The sequence below is a fragment of the Giraffa tippelskirchi genome, chromosome X (genome assembly GCF_054371585.1).
Source record: "Giraffa tippelskirchi isolate mGirTip1 chromosome X, T2T-mGirTip1v1.2.pri, whole genome shotgun sequence".
Taxonomy (NCBI): domain Eukaryota; kingdom Metazoa; phylum Chordata; class Mammalia; order Artiodactyla; family Giraffidae; genus Giraffa; species Giraffa tippelskirchi.
In genome coordinates this window covers 8,355,269-8,370,401 of record NC_137289.1, presented here as the reverse complement: position 1 = coordinate 8,370,401, position 15,133 = coordinate 8,355,269, and the positions used below count along the sequence as shown (strand labels likewise).

At 39.2% G+C, this 15,133-nt stretch overlaps 1 long non-coding RNA gene across 1 annotated transcript in view; it reads right to left on the bottom strand.

Annotated features, from left to right (window-relative positions):
- Positions 1–742: 742 nt before the first annotated feature.
- The window catches only part of LOC145535933 (uncharacterized), a 77,753-nt gene continuing 63,362 nt past the window's right edge, over positions 743–15,133 (bottom strand). Inside the window, exon 3 of the long non-coding RNA XR_014075541.1 lies at positions 743–3,505. This is a non-coding gene — a long non-coding RNA (uncharacterized LOC145535933). The remainder of the gene's footprint in view (positions 3,506–15,133) is intronic.

The following is a 15,133-nucleotide window of genomic DNA, read 5'->3' as shown; positions in this document are numbered from 1 at the left end:
GTACAAAAAAGAACTTCATGACCCAGATAATCATGATGGTGTGATCACCCACCTAGAGCCAGATATCCTGGAATGTGAAGTCAAATGGGCCTTAGGAAGCATCACTGTGAACAAAGCTAGTGGAGGTGATGGAATTCCAGTTGAGCTATTTCAAATCCTGAAGGATGATGGTGTGGAAGTGCTGCACTCAATATGCCAGCAAATCTAGAAAACTCAGCAGTGGTCACAGGACTGGAAAAGGTCAGTTTTCATTCCAATCCCAAAGAAAGGCAATACCAAACAATGCTCAAACTACCGCACAATTGCACTCATCTCCCACACTAATAAAGTAATGCTCAAAATTCTCCAAGCCAGGCTTCAGCAATGCATGAACCATGAAATTCCAGATGTTCAAGCTGGTTTTAGAAAAGGCAGAGGAACCAGAGATCAAATTGCCAACATCTGATGGATCATTGAAAAAGCAAGAGAGTTCCAGAAAAACATCTATTTCTGCTTTATTGACTATGCCAAAGCCTTTGACTGTGTGGATCACAATAAACTATGGAAAATTCTGAAAGAGATGGGAATACCAGACCACCTGACCTGCCTCTTGAGAAACCTGTATGCACGTCAGGAAGCAACAGTTAGAACTGGACATGGAACAACAGACTGGTTCCAAATAGGAAAAGCTGTATATTGTCAAGGCTGTATATTGTCACCATGCTTATTTAATTTATATGCAGAGTACATCATGAGAAACACTGGGCTGGAGGAAGCACAAGCTGGAATCAAGATTGCTTGGAGAAATGTCAATAATCTCAGATATGCAGATGACACCACCCTCATGGCAGAAAGTGAAGAGGAACTAAAGAGCCTCTTGATGAAAGTGAAAGAGGGGAGTGAAAAAGTTGGCTTAAAGATCAACATTCAGAAAACTAAGATCATGGCATCTGGTCCCATCACTTCATGGCAAATAGATGGGAAAACAGTGGAAACACTGGCAGACTTTATTTTGGGGGGCTCCAAAATCACTGCAGATGGTGACTGCAATCATGAAATTAAAAGACGCTTACTCCTTGGAAGGAAAGTTATGCTCAAACTAGACAGCATATTGAAAAGCAGAGACATTACTTTGTCAACAAAGGTCCGTCTAGTCAAGGCTATGGTTTTTCCAGTGGTCATGTATGGATGTGCGAGTTGGATTGCAAAGAAAGCTGAGCACCAAAGAATTGATGCTTTTGAACTGTGGTGTTGGAGAGGACTCTTGAGAGTCCCTTGGACTGCAAGGAGATCCAACCAGTGCATCCTAAAGGAGATCAGTCCTGGGTGTTCATTGGAAGGACTGATGTTGAAGCTGAAACTCCAATACTTTGGCCACCTGATGCGAAGAGCTGACTCATTTGAAAAGACCCTGATGCTGGGAAATATTGAAGGTGGGAGGAGAAGGGGCTGACAGAGCATGAGATGGTTGGATGGCATCACTGGCTCAATGGACATGAGTTTGGGTGGACTCTGGGAGTTGGTGATGGAGAGGGAGGCCTGGCCTGCTGCATTTCATGGGGTCGCAAAGAGTGAGACATGACTGAGTGACTGAGCTGAACTGAACTTATTGTTAATACTAACCATATGGTTGGAATTTTCCATCAGGAAGATGAGTTCATGTACATAAGGTAAAAAGAATAGATAGACTAAAAAGTTTTTTTTAAAAAAAACACATCAATTTATTCATGAATTAGCAAGGGAATTGAGGCACAACTGAACTAATCTTTACTCTTCCTATTCATTGAACTGAATCTATGGATGACTTAAAATGTGCCCAACACTGAACAATTCTCTCAGTTCTCTTTTCCCTTCTCAATGTGTTGATACAGCCAAGTGACAACGTTGTTCTGTTTCATCAAAGAATAAGACATCTTAATCCTGAAATTCTGGCCCACTCATAACCCATACTCCCCCTACACAAACAAGATCCATTTCTCCACTAATGGAAATTCTCCATCACCTGGGGGATACAGTCCAATGTCTGGTTGCTGCCCCCTATCTCACAACCAACTTGAAGTAGCATCAGATAATTCAGGAGAGTGTATCCTACTAGCACACAGCTGTAACTCAAATACATTCTTTCCCACTCAAACATAAAACTGTTAGCTAAAGCAGAAGTCTTAAAATATTCTATGTTTATTCTAGCAAATGAGTTCATTTTTTTGTAAGTACTTCAAACAGTGCCCAGCTCTTGGTAAGTGCTGCTGCTGCTGCCAAGTTGCTTCAGTCGTGTCCGACCCTGCACGACCCCATTGACGGCAGCCCACCAGGCTCCTCCATCCCTGGGATTCTCCAGGCAAGAATACTGGAGTGGCTTGCCATTTCCTTCTCCACTTGGTAAGTGCTATCTACATATTAAAATAGATAAAATATTTTCAACCTTATCAGGAGAGGGATCACGCTAAATGCTCACTCTTTCCTCCCTTTCTGAAGATTGCCTCAAAGAACAACCTGTTTTTTGTGGATTTCTTCTCCTCAATTGATTATTCCAATGTAGAGCTCTTAGAGAAGACTTTCCCAGCCCAGTGGTGGGAGCTGTGTGCAGCTGGGTGAATTATTGGAGCAAAGAAGGGAAAAAGAAAAGAGTAAGCTGATACATAAAGAATTCAAATTTAATAGCTAGTTTGTAGGAAAGTGCTTGAGAGTCAGGGTTCTAGGATTCTTAGAAATATGTTTTTGTTGTTGTTAAATTTTAGAAGCTGCATAGTGCAAATCTAAGTGTATTACCTTCCTGAGCTGTTAGCAAAGTGTGTGAAGAGGTGCAATTATACTGTACTAAACAGTACTCTTCATCCCTGCTTTGATTGTTGCAAAGTGTCTCAGATATATATTTGAGCATCACAACTTACGTACTCATTACATAAGTAAAAGCCCAGCATGTTGGCAGTTCAAATATCTTCTTCATTGAAGCAGGAAGACAATGTTAAACTTTATTCATAAAGTCTGTAGTTTCAGTAAATTCAAGAGCCCCTTTGGGCCTGTCCTAATTCCCCTTGGGGCTTTCCCGTTGAAAGGTTATTTTCCTCATTCTTCAGAAACTTCTCCAAGAAATTTCTACTTCACTTACTTTTGTGACTCCATAAATTTGTTTTTCAGTTGTACCTGTGTTTTAATTTATGGTTTCAATAGGTAATAAGTAGCCACCTGTCCTGAGCACTTGTCTCATCACTGAGGCTTGTTGAGTAGGCAGAACTCAGCACCCATGAAATCCCTGATCCCTGCACTTGACACACTCGTAGTGTAGTGAAGGAGACAAGACACTGAAGAATAACAAGAACACTCATTCCAGATACAGTGCAGACACCGTGGGGAGGACTTAGACGAGCCTCCAGTTAAAGCTATTCAGCTTAGAGAATGAGAAAAGCCCTTGGCAGAGCACTGACCCACCCACCTCTCCTCATACTTGGAATGTTGTAGCAGCCTCCCTACCATTCTTTATGGCTCCTCCGACCCCAATCCATTTTCGGCAGAACTGTAGGTGAATCTGTCAAGAAGATATCGGCAAAGAAAAGAAATGGATGAAAATCAAACCACCATATATGTCAAAATTGTATTATCTTCTGTGACTATGCCACTGTATACACACACGACTTACTTTTTTCATACCTTGAGGCAATTCTGAAATGTGTTTATGTGCTTTAATGCATTTCCAGCCATTTATATTTCTTAGAAAATATTTTTGATAATTTCCATAAATACTGGGAAAGTTTTGCAGTTGTTAAGCAAGTTTCTCTGTTAATAATTTTTGTTCCCTTTTTTGAATTAAAAAAGTTGAAGTCATTTTTGAAATTATACCAGTTCTGCGTATTTTTCAATGTTGCTTGAATTTAAGCATTTTTGCCTCCAGCTCTAAATGAATTTTCAGAAAGTAAAGTGGTCAAAAGCAATATTATCAGCCACTAGTTCACTTATTAATGACTTTTGTTAATCTCAAGGTGATCCTAGAGCATCTTTGATATTCACTTGGGTCATGAAGGCTTATTTTTTTACCTATTTAGTATTTTCAATCCATTATAAGTTGATTTTTATTTTGTATTTCAGCACAGTTAACAGTCTTCATAGCAAAGAAAAGCAAAAATAAATCTTCTAGGAGGAATAAGAGGATGAGTGCTTTGCTTTTTGGATGGTTTTGAAATAGGCATTACATTAATTTTTTTTTTAATTGGAGTATAGTTGATTTACAATGTTGTGTTAGTTTCAGGTGTACAGCAAAGTGTATCAGTTATACACATACATATATCCACTATTTTAAAGATTCTTTTCCCATATAGGTCATTATAGTGTACTGAGTAGAGTTCCCTGTACTATACAGTAGGTCCTTATTAGTTATCTATTTTATATACAGTAGTGTGTATATGTCTATCCCAGTCTCCCAATTTATCCCTCGTCTGCCTTACCCCCTGGTAACCATCAATTTATTTTCTACATCTATGACTCTACTTCTGTTTTGTAATTCACTTGTACCCTTTTATTAGATTTCACATATAGGCTATATCGTATGATAGCATTACATTTTAAAATGTTGATTTAGCATTCATATCAAAATGTGAGAAATCAATTCAGTAGCTCACTTCTTGTTAACCTTTCCAATACCAGTAGGCATTTTGTGTTTCTCAATTGTACTTAGATATTCTACTCCCTTAGATTGGCTGATCACAGTGAATGAAAGATAACGTAGACAAGGTGTGCTAAATATTGACTCAGCTACTACCTGGAAATGTTCATTTTTCTGGCAATTCACTGTGTCAGCTTACCTACCATTTCAACCAATTGTTGAAACCAAATCATTTCCTATCTACTGTCCCCAGAGTTCACCACTTGAAACCTCCTGTCACCAAGACTATTTCTTTCTCAAAAAAATCCTCTACCTTATTAGCAAGATACATTGCACATTTCTTAGCTTAGCAGTCGGCATTAACAGCATAAGAATACTCAATTACTTTTGTTGCTCATAAGAATAATAATATTTTGTAGTGTGCTTAATATGTGCTAGACACTGTACTTTTTTCATGGAGGGCTTTTCATGGATTATGTCAGATAGTCCCACAAGATGTGTCAGGTGCTATTGTTATCTTCCTTTTCCAGATCAGAAAATGGGAACTCAGAGAGGTTAATAACCACCCCAAGGATACCTTGAATTTGAACTCACCTCTGCTGAACTCTCATGTTCTTTCATTGTTTTCTTTTCTACTATATATCATTTGTCATATTTCTACAGGTCTAAAGCCTAGCTCTGCAAGTTAATTTTAAACTTTTTACCTTTTTATCTTGCTAAAAATACATAAAATTTACCCTTTTATCCATTTCTAAGTGTACAATTCAGTGGCATTAAGTAATTTATAATGTTGTGCAACCATCACCATTATCTATCACTAAAACTTTTTTTGTTATTCCCCAAAGAAATGTTCTAGCCATTGATCAATAGCCCCCATCCCCTCTTACCCGCAATCCCTGGTAACCTCTATTTTACTTTCTCTCTCTGTAGATTTGCCTATTCTAGGTACTTCATATAAGTAGAATCATATAATATTTGTCCTTGTACGTCTGGCTTATTTCATGTAGCATAACATTTTCAAGGTTCATGCATGTTATAGCACGTACCAAAATTTCCTTCCTTTTAAGGCTGAATAATATTAAATTATGTGTATATATTATATTTCACTTATTCTTTCATCTACTGATGAGCATTTGGGTTGTTTCTACCTTTTGGCTATTGCGAACATTGATGTACAAGTATCTGTTATGTAGTAATTCCATTTTAAATTTTTTGAGGAACCATCATACTATTTTCTATGTTTTTTTCTATTGAAGTATTAAATACCTTATAATATCATATTAATTTCAAATGTACCTCATATTTATTCAATAATTTTATATATTAGGAAATGATCACCATGCTAAGTCTAGTTACCATCTGTCATCATCCCTACACTGTATATTACACCCTTGTGACTTATTTATTTTATAGCTGGAAGTTATAATCCCCTTAATTATCCCCTTAATTATTATTATTAATCCCCTCTTAATCCCCTTCACCTATTTCACCAGTCCCTGCCCTGCACTGCCCCACAGCAACCAACACTTTGTTCTTTGCATCTACAACTCTCTGTTTTTTTATATTTGTTCACTTCTTTTGTTTTTGAGATTTCACATGTAAATGAAATTGTTTGGTATTTGTATTTATCTGTCTGACTTATTTCACTTGACATAATATTCTCTCTAGTTCTACCCATGTTGTCAGAAGTGGCAAGATTTCATTCCTTTTTACAGCTGAGTAGTAGTCCATGCATATATATACCACAGCTTCTTAATCCATTTACCTATCAATGGACATTCAGATTTCTTCCATATCTTGGCTATTGTAACTAATGCTGCAATGAACAATTGGGGTACAATTATCTTTTTGAATTAATGCTTTCATTTTCTTCAGAAAAATACCCAGGGATGGAATTGCTAGATTATATGGTGGTTCTATTTTTAATTTTGGGGGGAATCTCCATACTGTTCTCCACAGTGGCTGTACCAACTCACATTCCCACCAACAGTGTGTGAAGGTTCTCTTTACTCCACATTGTCTTTTTGTTAGCAGGCATTCTGACAGGTGTGAGTTGGTATCTCACTGTGGTTTTAATTTTCATTTCTCTGATGATGAGTGATGTTGAGCATCCTTTCATGTGCCTGTTCTACCAGGGTATTTTCTACTGCAGCTGCACCATTTTACATCTGCACCAGCAATTCACAAGTGTTCTAATTTCTCCATATCCTCTCCTACATTTGCCATTTTTTATAATAGCCATCTTAATGGGTGTGAAGTGGCATTTCATGTTGGTTCTGATTTGTATTTCTATAATTACTAGTGGTATTGAGCCTCTGTTCACATGCTTACTGACCATTTGTATTTCTTTGAAGAAGCATGTCTTCATGCCATTTGCCCATTATTAAGATGGTTTCTATGTTTTTTTGTTGTTGGGTTTTTCATTTTTTAATACCCTGAACTACATATAGGATATTGTGAGAGATAATTAAGACAGTTTTGACCCTTCAGGTGCAGTAGCAGTAAAGCAACTAAGGCAAATAGATGAAAGATGAATAGATGAGGGTGAGAAGTGCCCAAAGAGGCACTGGCACAGGAGAGGGGACAGAACATTTATTTTCAGTGTTTTTAGAAGTAATCAGCTAAGCCAGCGTGAAATCAGTGGACTAGAGATGAACTTTAAAGGCTGAATGGGACTTCAATAGGCACAGATGAGGACAATTCGGCTACGAGATTCAGCATAATCAAAGCCTGGATGTAGGAAAGCTCCAGTCAGGTTTGTGCACTAGCAACTAGTTCAGTTTGTTCATAGAGATTGACTAAGGCTTTACTGCAGAGGGCCTTGAATGTCAAAATATTGGGTTGGCGAAAAAGTTCATTTGGATTTTTCTGTATGATGGCATGGAAAAACCTGAACTAACTTTTTGGCCAACCCAATAACAGATTTCTAACTATTCTCATAAGCAGTAGGGAGCTGGTGGACATTTTTGGAGAAGGAAACAGATCTGAAAAGAGCTGGGTCTTGATTAGTATGCCCTCCATTCTCATGCTTTTGTTGGGCTGGGTGTCACGTAGCCTCTAGGATGGACTTTGCACATATTCTTCATCCAAGAGATGATTGATTGCTAGCACAGAACCCTTGGTACCAGTCCATTTTCTGATGTGTCATTTATCTGAATATGTAGAAAATCAATGGCATTTTTAGCAGTCTGATTCTCCATATAATTATTTTGTCAAAGCTACCAATGCTTTTCCAGAATAATGAATGGGTTACCTGAGTGTGTCTTTTATTCCAATGGATTTTGTAGGAACTGCAGCTGTTTTATCAGCGTGTCTTTGCTGGGACAATTAAGAAGAAAATGGAGCTATTATGAACAGAACACACGACTCCAAACCAGCCCTCAATCATTTTCTGGCTGCCGATATGAAACCCTAGTTGATTCCAGGCTACACATTCTGTGATTCAGCCCTGAGATGGTAAATGTGAATAGTGGTATATTATTTTTTTTCAAAATAGACAAAATCCACATTGAAGTCAACAGAGAAGAAAAAGATTTTCTTACAGTTACCAGATGGAGTGGCATATTTTTCTTCCATATAGTGTTTGTGGTTTCTGAGATCAGCAGAAGCTGAGGCATTGGTGAGCTAGTTCAGTGTTTACAATGACTTCAGCTTCACATTATTCAAGAATAAACCACAAGGTGATTTACACATATCTTTAACAATTTAGAACAACTCAGACTTGCTCTAATGGGTCAATATTTCTACTACATAAAGATGTTATTGTCAAAAAGCAAAAAAAAAAAAAAAAAAAGAAATCAGTAGTTGCAATGAATTGATGCAAATTGTTAAGGCTGAAGATCACTACATTTAGGGGCCAGGCACTGTGATAGAACCTTATTACATTTACTTTTCCCAACATCCCTGTGGGTCGATGTTTTTCTCCTCAAATTATAGATGAGGCAACAGTTAGGTAGAGTTATACAGTAATCAGACTTGGCTAATGGATGACTATAGAATCTATGGCTTAACACAACAAAGGTTAATTTATTATTCCTATCATAAATCTAATTGGGTCAACAGGGAACTCTGCTTTAGGGATTTGGGGTCCTTCCATCAAAAACTCACACCCTCTTAGACAGCCTTGGACTTTTCCACTGGATTATTAATTTTTTGCATCCAATTGGCTGGTGATGGAAGGGAAAACCATGCAGAATGACTTGAGAGGTGCTAGAAACTCATCTACTTCAGTACACACTCCATTGGCCAAAGCATAGCCACATGGACCCACCTAATTGCAAGTGGGCCAGGCAAAGTGTCTAATGATGTATCAAGAGAGACGGAGAAAGTAGATGCTAGTGAGTACTAGAATGCTTTGTTATGTCACACCCTTGTGATTACCAAATTTACTTTTACTCTTCTTCCTACACATACAACTCATTAACTCTCTACTCCTCCCATAGGTAGACAGTAGCTGAAGTCCCCAGCTGTTTATTGCATCCATACCTGGTGAGGGGACACCTATCCCTTTCCAGCAGGTTCAGATATGGCTCCACTTGGCTCTGTGCTTTATGAAGTGAAACATTAGGTCTCTGATTCTCTGACACCAACACCACTCAGGATACAGTGGCACCATCTAGCAGTACAATCTCTTTTTATTTATAAACAATTAAATGTATATTTGAAGAAGGCACATGATTTCCTTGGAGGTAGAGCTAGACCAAGAATCCATGTCTCCTGATTCTCACTATAATGTTGAAAGTTATCTTGCGTGTGTGCCAAGTTGCTTCAGTTGTGTCCGACTCTTTGCGACCCTATGGACTCGAGCCCACCAGGTTCCTCTGTCCATGGAATTCTGCAGGAAAGAATACTGCAGCGGGTTGCCAAGCCCTCCTCCAGGGAATCTTTCTGACCCAGAGATCCAACTTGCATGTCTTACATCTCCTGCATTGGCAGGTGGGTTCTTCACCACTCACCCCACCTGGGAAGCCCCCAAAGTTATCTTACCTTTGTGAAATTGTGAAAATGTATGCCATTAATTGCTGCAATGTATGACACTGTTATGAGTTGTTAAAATGCTCAAATGTGTGCCATTTATATGAGTCAGTGGGGCTCATATATGGGAGGAGAAACGATATAATTTAATACCCCATCTTATACACAGTCTCTTGCTACTTATCTAATGGAGCTTTGTCTGCTAAGAGTCCACTCTTAGAGCATCACAGGACCTCCTTGTAAAAGGTCGACAGGTATTTGAGGCCCATTAAAGTTAGAGTGTTGGCTATAAAAGGCTTTTATGATTCTGTCAGGACCTCGTTGTGCTTGTGGCAATGGGCTCACCATAAGGAATGATGGTGACAACAGTAGCAATAACTAGGAGAATTTACAGAGATTCACTGTGTAGAAGCACTTGATGTGGATGATCTTAATGAATCTTCACAGATCCCTTTGAAAGGGGTGTTACTGTTCTTCCCATTTTATAGGTATAGAAACTGAGGCTCAGTGGAAAGCCTCTTGCCTAAGTTACTCATCTAGGAACTAGCAGAGCCAGATTTCAACACAGGCCTATCTTTCACTGAAGCCTGTGCTTCTAAGTACCAATGAGAGTTATTAGTTTTATTGGAGCTTGGTGACTGTGGTGAGAAACGAATGTTGCCTGCCATTCCAGTAAACAAAGGATGCAACCTGCTATCACGCCATCAGCCACTGTAGCCACCCCCAGACAGCGCACCCTGAGAGAAATTCAAGATGGAGAAAAATAGGAAATGTTCTGTGCTCTGGGTACTGGCCCTAGAGAGTTCAAATGAATATTTAAGGAATAATTTCAATGATTCCAGACTCTTGCATTTTCCTATACACAGAAACTCACTAAAATCATTAACTTGAGATGTCTGGGTTTTGTGATTAGCAGTAATCTTTTGATGTTTGACTGTGTGTTTGTAAAATTTTTTTCAGCAAAAATTCTTATGTATCCCGACCCCTCTGTTACCACTTTGGAGCTGTTCCTCAGAGCTATCTGAGAGGATGGCTCTAGTCCTCAGTAAGGTCCTCCTATATAATTTAACTCACAACTTTTAGTTTGTGTGTTTATCTTCAATTGACACTGTCTTAAGGAAAAAAGAGAGAGCAGTACTGGCTAGAAGTGAGGCATGGCCCATGCCTGACTTTTTCCAGGACAAGTTGGGAGAAACGAGGGGCAAAGCACTGCTGCTGACCACCAACTCTCTAAAAGTACAGAACTGGATGTGTTTCTCCTGATGTCATAATTTCTAATGATTGATGAAAGATCAGGCCTTTTGAAATTTTCAGTGCATGGCAGTAGAGTTGAAATTAGAATTTGCCCAAGATAATTTGGAGAGGAATTCCATTCCTCTTTGAGGAGTAGCATGCTGTGCTGTCCTGTGCTCAGTCTTGTCTGATTCTTTGCGACCCCATGGACTGTAGCCTGCCAGGCTCCTCTCTATCCATGGGATTTTCCAGGCAAGAATACTGGAGTGGGTTGCCATTTCCTTCTCCAGGGCATCTTCCCGACTCAGAGATGAAATCCGCATCTCTTATGTCTCCTGCATTGGCAGGGTGATTCTTTACTACTGTGCCATCTGGGAAGTCCAGGGGTAGCATGCTTAGTGCATTTTCATATTTTATGCTGTCCTGGGGTAGAGTGGAAGTGAGATGACTCAAAAACAGCATCTTTCTGGCCAAGAAGTTTCAACTGTGTTTCCAAAAATTGGACTATAGCTGCTGCTGCTGCTGCTAAGTCGCTTCAGTCGTGTCCAACTCTGTGCGACCCCATACACGGCAGCCCACCAGGCTCCATCGTCCCCAGGATTCTCCAGGCAAGAATACTGGAGTGGGTTGCCATTTCCTTCTCCAGTGCATGAAAGGGAAAAGTGAAAGTGAAGTCGCTCAGTTGTGTCCGACTCTTAGCGACCCCATGGACTGTAGCCTACCAGGCTCCTCCATCCATGGGATTTTCCAGGCAAGAGTACTGGAGTGGGGTGTCATTGCCTTCTCCTTGAACTATAGAGGTAATGTCAATTCATGCACATGTATTTCTTTCAAATCACTGGCTATAGGTAAATCTAATTCTTAGGTTGTATCAAGGCTATATATCCCCATGGAAGGGGTAGAAAGTTGAAGGTCAAACTGTAGGTGGACAAAGGCAGACAACTGCAGTTAAGAAAACCCAAGCAGCCAAGCAGAGGAAATAAATAGCTTCCAAACTATGTTTCATTTTTCAAATCCTTGTTATTCAGCATTTATGTGACATGATTTTGGAAACATGAGTAAATAGAGACCAAAGAGTTGATGAAATTATGAGATAAATCAAAGTATGTAATTAGTCATGAGTGGATTCTTACATGTCATTTGTACACACACACACACACACACATACATCCACACATGCATAGTAATCTGTTTCCCTCAATTGCAATCATCGCATATGGTAAGTTTCATGACTCTACAGTTTACTTAACAATATTACGTGATAGCCTTTCTGTGTGTTTATATATAAATAGATCAGCTTTAGTCTTTAATGGCTGAATACTATGACCTGCTATGCAGGTTTTCTAATTTATTTTAACAATCCCTTGTTGGTGAACACTGTTTCATGTTTTGCATTTTTACAAAACAGTTGTTTTTGCTGACTCTTTGTCACCAGCCTTCTAGAAAATTTATTTTTAGTACATCCCATGCATTTCCTTAGTCTACTCTGATTCTTTGATTGGTGCAGAATTTCCACTTCAGCTCCTCTTAAGTAAATAAATAAAGATTCTCCTCCTTCGTTACCTCCCTCTCCTGCTTTTTCCCTGGAAGTGATGGGCATGATGGTGGGGGGGTGGGTGCTCACCTTTTATCCTGGCATTGGAGAAAGACCACATATCATCTGCTCACTGTTATTTTTGACATTACACACTCATCCATGCTCTAGAGTGTGTAGTTAATCCTCATTATTCTTGTAGATATATTCTATAAAGTCAGTGTAAGCACTGAATTAGTGAGTACTGAACCCTAGCTCCTTGGGTAAATATGTATACACACAGACAGAATGGTAAATAGACAGTTATTCATATTTACATACACCTCACATAGATTAGTTGGCTCAGTGGTAAAGAATCCACCTGCAATTCAGGAGATGCAGGAGATTTGTGGGCTGGTTTTGATCTCTTTGAATTCTTGAGTTGAATGATTTGTGGCTCAGTCAATAGAGAGATGGAATTATAGCAGCAGTCCCCAACCTTTTTGGCACCAGTGACTGGTTTCATGGAAGGCCATTTTTCCATGGACTAGGGTGGGGAAGGGGGAATGGTTTTGAGGTGACCCAAGTACATAACATTTATTGTGTACTTTATTTTTATTGGGCTTCCCTCATAGCTTAGTTGGTCAAGAATCCACCTGCAATGCAGGAGCCCCTGGTTCTACTCCTGGGTCAGGAAGATCCCTGAAAAAGGGAAAGGCTACCCACTCCAGTATTCTGGCCTGGATAATTCCATGGATTGTATAGTCCACGGGGTCACAAAGAGTCAAATACGACTGAGCAATTTTCACTTATTTTTATTATTATTACTTCAGCTCCACCTCAGATCATCAGGCAATAGATCCCAGGGCTTGAGGATCCCTGAATTATAGGGCTAAGTAAGAGTGATTTTGCCACCATAGAGGCTTGGTTACATGGTTGCTTTTTTCTGCAGATTTGAACAAGACTCTGGTTCTCTATCTATCTGGTTCAGTCACAAAACTGAGAATTAAATGACTGAATAAATAAGATGAACTCTTTATGTTCCTAACTCTTATGCACACAGACCTATTTCACTTTCATACCTGAGTCTAGTGGAGTTCTTGTTTCTATATCTGAAATTAGAATTATCTTGATTTGAATTTTCCCATCGAGGACACAAAGTAGCATTGATTATAGACTCTGAAATTTATCAACAGCATGGCCTCTGGTTTTCATGTATTTAGGCCACTTAAAAATACCCCACAGCTTAGTAGGTTCTCGTTCCTTCCATCACCTTTCTTATGACTATCCTTGTACTCCCTCCTAACCACCCCCAACAGTTACTCTTCTAAACTGGTACAGTTAGATCATAGTTCAGGCCAAAACTGTGAGCCAAAGCTCTCAAGGGACTTTTGTGTCCAGTTAAATAAGAAGTGGGGCCACTTTTATGACTGCTCTCTGCATTTTCCAGATTAGCTTTCGAAACATTCTATGCTGATAAACTAGATATTTAGAAGCATCCACCCCACTCCAGTACTCTTGCCTGGGAAACCCCATGGACGGAGGAGCCTGGTAGGCTGCAGCCCATGGGGTCGTGAAGAGTCGGACACGACTGAGCGACTTCACTTTCACTTTTCACTTTCATGCACTGGAGGAGGAAATGGCAACCCACTCCAGTGTTCTTGCCTGGAGAATCCCGGGGACGGAGGAGCCTGGTGGGCTGCCTTCTATGGGGTTGCACAGAGTCGGACACAACTGATGTGACTTAGCAGCAGCAGAGGCAGCAGCCTTAATGAAATGCAGTGAGGGTTTTGGTGCAGTCTCTTCAAAATGCTATTTTATCTCCATTAATAGTGGTGCTTAGATGTTTTGTTATGATGCTTGCTTACAAAGATGACTTGAGGTGGCTTACAGTAAATTTTTTTTTTTATAAAAAAAAAATTTATGATGACTGTTCAAAAAAAAAAAAAAACCTGTGGAGACTGAGGAGGAAGCAGTTACATGGAGGAGTGCCATAAGTATCATAACAATGACTGAATATTCAGGTTGACTGTGAGCTTCCTGGCCACCAGGATATAAAAGAAAACACAATGTGTTACAGGATTCGGTGTTTTCTGCTACAGAACAAATGGCTACTTTATTTATGGGAGGTGAACTATACATGCTGTTTAGAAAATTCTTCCCCATAGTTGCTGATTGGGAGGGGCATGGTTGATGCAGATATTGGATTCTAAAAATAATTTATCATATGGATCCATATGCATGAGACATTGGTCAACAAAATTGAAAGCTTCTTCTGAAGCTGTTTATCATAAAATACAGAGAAGCATCATTCATTTTCATTTTCTGATTTCAGCATTAATAAAAGTCAAGGACATCACGTTAAGGTTGTCATCAGGAAAGGCACTCTGGGGAACTAAGGAGTTAGACCCAAGATTTTTTATATTGTTGTATTATGTTTGTCTTTGTTTATTTTGGTTTTAGGGGTTATTTGTTAAAAATAATTTACTGTGGTTAAAGTGACTTATTTTGAAATTCATGGGTAGATTAGACAAAAGTGATATTGGGCTGGCCAAAAAGTTCATCCGGGTTTTCAAGACCATCTTACTGAAAAAACCGAACAAACTTTTTGGCCAACCCAGTATATGCACCAACTTGTGAATTTGCCTTGACTTAAGCTGTTGTTTTTTGAGACTTGTAAAAGTGGAAGGATAATTTTCTTTGACGCATCTAATAATACAGTCCTGCTTCTTAATAGCATTACCCATTGAACTGTAATTCAACAATATTGCTTCTGAGGACTGAGAGGCCATAGTGAGGCTTTTTTTCATCTGATAGACTTTCAGTGTGAGAGCAAA